General features: G+C 47.5%; 1 long non-coding RNA gene across 1 annotated transcript in view; it reads left to right on the forward strand.

Annotated features, from left to right (window-relative positions):
• The first annotated feature begins 306 nt into the window (after window positions 1-306).
• LOC143288803 (uncharacterized) overlaps window positions 307-5,000 on the forward strand; it is a 93,502-nt gene continuing 88,808 nt past the window's right edge. Inside the window, exon 1 of the long non-coding RNA XR_013056137.1 lies at window positions 307-1,031. This is a non-coding gene — a long non-coding RNA (uncharacterized LOC143288803). The remainder of the gene's footprint in view (window positions 1,032-5,000) is intronic.

The following is a 5,000-nucleotide window of genomic DNA, read 5'->3' on the forward strand; positions in this document are numbered from 1 at the left end:
GACAGACAGACAGACAGACAGAAGGACAGAACACACACACACACACACACACACACACTCCCCTTCCCCTCCACCCCACCCACCCTTCAACATTCTGTCCCCCCCCCCCCCAGTTCCCACCCCCTTCCTCCCCACACTTCCCCTCTCTCCTCAGCCTCCCCCATCACCCCTCCTCCCCTCCTCCCCTTGCACCCCCACACCCACCACCCCGCCACCCCCGCCCCCTAACCCCCCACCCCTTTCCACCTCACCAAAACCCCACGTCTTGACTCCAACCACCCTCTCTCTCAACACCCCACTCTCACATCACTTGTAAATTCTCAACAACACCATGGCAGCGGAGACTGCACTTCAACCAGTGACCTCCTCCTCCTCCTCCTCCTCTTCTTCCTCTTCGTCTTCATCATCATCATCATCATCGCCTTCTCCTTCTTCTTCTTCTTCTTCGACGTCGTCGTCATCATCATCTGCAGCAGCATCTTTGTGCCTCTCACCAGTCCTTGGAACCCTGCAGGCTGACGGCTGAGCCAGGACTGACAGACGCGCCCACGAAGAGCCTGGACCTCTGGCTTTTTTTCTTTTTTTTTTAACCACACCCCGAGACGCGAACCCCCCCCCATCCACGTGGCCAGGCTGACCCAAGACACAAACCTTGGCCCCCAAGCCCCCGAAACCCAGACCCAAGACTTAAAAGACACAAATCCAAGAAACCTAACCCACCAGACACACACACACACATCCAAAGCTCAAGCCCCCGGAAAGGAACCCAAGACCCAAGACATAAACCCAGGACCACCTCCCCCCCTCCCCATCCTCCACCCGCCCCCCCTCCTCTCCCCTCCCACCCCCCAACCCCCCGGTCAAGAAGAAACTCTCTGGTGGTCACTCGTGGTCAGGTCTGGTCCAGCTCCGTGGACACCAGCCACCCTTCCACCCATCCAGCCATCTACCAGGGCAGTTCACGCTGCTGCTTTTGAGCGGGACGTCACGATGTGAAGGGCAAGGGACACACTGCCTTCCATTTTCTCCAGGTGAGATTACACACACACACACACACACAACACACACACACACACATTACATACACACATTACACACACACACATTACACACACCACCTACCACACACACCACAGACACACACACACACTCACACACACACACACACACCACCCACCACACACACACACACACACACACACACACACACACACACACACACACACACACACACACACACACATTTTGTTTTTGCTTTTCTTTTCTTTCTGGCGTTTCTTTCATTTCGTTTAAGGGGGTTTCACTCACAGGAATTCAATTTTCCTCTTCGGTTGGTTTATATGTCAGAGCTGAGAGATTGGTGCTGAGAGAGAGAGAGATGGGGGGGGGGTGGGGGGGGGGGTTGAAGGATGCGAGAGGGGGGGGGGGCTGAACGAGGGAGGGAGGGAGGGGGTGAAGATTGAAGGAGAAAGTTGGTGAAGTTGTTGTTTTTTTTTAATAGTAGAAGTTATTGTTGTTGTTGATGAAGTCAACTATATATGATAGCCAGTCGTGTCCGACTATGACCATCAGAACAGCAGAGGAGGCAACTGCTGTTCCGACTAAAAATTTTGGGCTAGAATTTGATTACAGTGGAGAGTGTCTTGGCCCAAGTTACATCCCCACTCTCTCGGCCAAGAGGGTTTTGGGACAGTCGGCGTTGGGATGGTTCCCAAAGGCCAACTAGCCCACAAGGCTGCAGCACTAAGAGCCAGTGCAATTTTGCTGAAGTCAACTATAAGCGTACATAAATAAGTAAATAAATAAATAATAATTATAATAAAAAAGTAACAATAATAATAATAATAAAATAAATAAATAAATACGTTTTTGCGCCTTATACATATTATCAGTAGTGGTAGTAGTATATGTATTTATCTATTATTTATTCACCTTTTTTTTTCTCACGGCCTAACTAAGCGCGTTGGGTTACGCTGCTGGGTCAGGCATCTGCTTGGCAGATGTGGTGTAGCGTACATGGGTTTGTCCGAACGCAGTGACGCCTCCTTGAGCTACTGAAACTGAAACTGAAACTGTTGTTGTTGTTGTTGTACAAGGACAAGGAGCAGTCGAAATGGTGGTGGTGGTGGTGGTGGTGGTAGTAGTGGTAGCAGCAGTTGTTAAAGCTGTAGTCGTTGTTGTTATTGCAGTTAGTAGCTGTTGTAGTTGTTGTAGGTTGTTGAAGTTGCTATTGTTGATGTTGTGGTGAGGGGATTAGGTGGTAGGGGGCGGCAAAGGTTGGGGGGGGGGGGGGGAGGGGCGGGGGGGGCGGTGGTGGTTGCAAGGGGTGGGTGGGTATTTCAGTTACAGTTTCTCAAGATGTTACAGGATTCGTACAAAAAGATTCTATCAACCGCTGCACCATAATCTAGCAAGGCTAGTCAGGTCTTGAGCGCACGTATATATTATGTTTGTGGACAACGGGCGCAATGGCCGAGTGGTTAAAGCGTTGGACTTTCAATCTGAGGGTCCCGGGTTCGAATCTCGGTGACGGCGTCTGGTGGGTAAAAGGGTGGTGATTTTTCCGATTTCCCAGGTCAACATAATTATGTGCAGACCTGCTAGTGCCTGAACCCCCTTCGTGTGTATACGGCAAGCAAAAAATCAAATACGCACGTTAAAGATCCTGTAATCAATGACAGCATTCGGTGGGTTATGGAAACAAGAACATACCCAGCATGCACACCCCCGAAAGCGGAGTATGTCTGCCTTCATGGCGGGGTAAAAACGGTCATACACGTAAAAGCCCACTCGTGTGTACACGAGTGAACGTTGGAGTTGCAGCCCACGAACGCAGAAGAAGAAGAAGAAGAAGTAGTTTGTGTACCTATCAGAGTGAATTTCGTTTACGAACTTTTGCCATAGGTCAACATTTACGTTGCCATGGGTTCTTTTCCAGTGCGCCAAGCGCGTGCAGCAGCACACAGGACTTCAGTTTATCGTTTTATCCGAACGACTGAATGCTCAAGAGAAATTTAATAGGAATATTGTTGTTGTTGTTGTTGGCACGAACGTGATGTTGTTGTTTTGTTGTTGTTTTTGTTGTTGTTGTTGTTGGCACGAACGTGATGTTGTTGTTTTTGTTGTTGTTGGCACGAACGTGATGTTGTTGTTTTTGTTGTTGTTGTTGTTGTTGTTTTGTTGTTGCTGTGTTGGCACGAACGTGATGTTGTTGTTTTTGTTGTTGTTTTGTTGTTGTTGTTGTTGGCACGAACGTGATGTTGTTGTTTTTGTTGCTGTTGTTATTGGCACGAACGTGATGTTGTTGTTTTTGTTGTTGTTGTTTTGTTGTTGCATTAACGTGATGTTGTTGTTTTTGTTATTGTTGTTGTTGGCACGAACGTGATGTTGTTTTTGTTGTTGTTGTTGTTGGCACGAACGTGATGTTGTTGTTGTTGGCACGAACGTGATGTTGTTGTTTTTGTTTTTGTTGGTACGAACGTGATGTTGCTGTTGTTGTTGTTGTTTTTGTTGTTGGCATTAACGTGATGTTGTTGTTTTTGTTTTTGTTGGTACGAACGTGATTTTGCTGTTGTTGTTGTTGTTTTTGTTGTTGGCACGAACGTGATGTTGTTGTTTTTGTTGTTGGCACGAACGTGATGTTGTTGTTGTTGTTGTTGTTTTTGTTGTTGTTGGTACGAACGTGATGTTGTTGTTGTTGTTGTTGTTTTTTGTTGTTGTTGTTGGCACGAACGTGATGTTGTTGTTTTTGTTGTTGTTGGCACGAACGTGATTGTTGTTGTTTTTTGTTGTTGGCACGAACGTGATGTTGTTGTTGTTGTTGTTGTTTTTGTTGTTGTTGTTGGCACGAACGTGATGTTGTTGTTTTTGTTGTTGTTGTTGGCACGAACGTGATGTTGTTGTTTTTGTTGTTGGCACGAACATGATGTTGTTGTTGTTGTTGGCACGAACGTGATTTTGTTGTTTTTGTTGTTATTGTTGTTGTTGTTTTTGTTTGTTGTTATTGTTGTTGTTGTTGTTGGCACGAACGTGATGTTGTTGTTTTTGTTGTTGTTGTTGTTGGCACGAACGTGATGTTGTTGTTTTTGTTGTTGTTGTTGTTGGCACGAACGTGATGTTGTTGTTGGCACGAACGTGATGTTGTTGTTTTTGTTGTTGTTGTTGTTGTTGGCACGAACGTGATGTTGTTGTTTTTGTTGTTGTTGTTGTTGGCACGAACGTGATGTTGTTGTTTTTGTTGTTGTTGTTGTTGGCACGAACGTGATGTTGTTGTTTTTTGTTGTTGTGTTGTTGTTGCTGCCGCGGTTGTAATTTTGTTCTGTTGTGGGATTTGTTGTAGTAGTAGTAGTAGTAGTTGTTGTTGTTGTTGTGAACAACTCGATGACATGTTTGGTGTTCATTGTTCTATGCTGCTGATAATATATAGCACAGAGGTGGAAGGTTTTCTGTGAGGAGAAGGTGGAAGACCAGGGTGGGTGTATGGGTATATGGGTGGGTGGGTGGGTGGGTTGGTGGGTGGGTGCGTGGATGCTTGGAGAGCTGAGGGAAAGTGGGGGGTGAGGGTGGAGAGGGTGCCACTGTGATCTGCGGGGGGTGGGGGGTGGGGGGGGGGAATGGTCAGTGACCTCCCCTGAAGTGCTCTTCCGGAGTTTTTTCCTGGTCTGTCTGTCTGTCTGTCTCTCTCCATCCCTCTCTCCCTCTCTTTCTCTCTCATTCTTCCTCTTCCCCCCCGCCCTTCTCTCGCTCTCTCTTTCTCCCCCTTGCTCGATCTCTCTCTCCCTCCCTCCCTCCTTCTCTCCCTCTCTCTCACTCTCTGTCCATCCTCCTCTTCTCACACCCCCTCCGCTCTCTCTCTTGTTTCCTCTTTCTTATTCTCTCTCTCTCTCGCCCCTCCCCTCTCTCCTTCTCTCTCCCTCTCTCTTTCTCTCTCTCTCCCTTTGTGTCCTGTCTGACTGTCGTAAGGTCTTTTCGTCACCCCACCCCCTCTCTCTCTTCCCCCT

The sequence above is a fragment of the Babylonia areolata genome, chromosome 13 (genome assembly GCF_041734735.1).
Source record: "Babylonia areolata isolate BAREFJ2019XMU chromosome 13, ASM4173473v1, whole genome shotgun sequence".
Taxonomy (NCBI): Eukaryota; Metazoa; Mollusca; class Gastropoda; order Neogastropoda; family Buccinidae; genus Babylonia; species Babylonia areolata.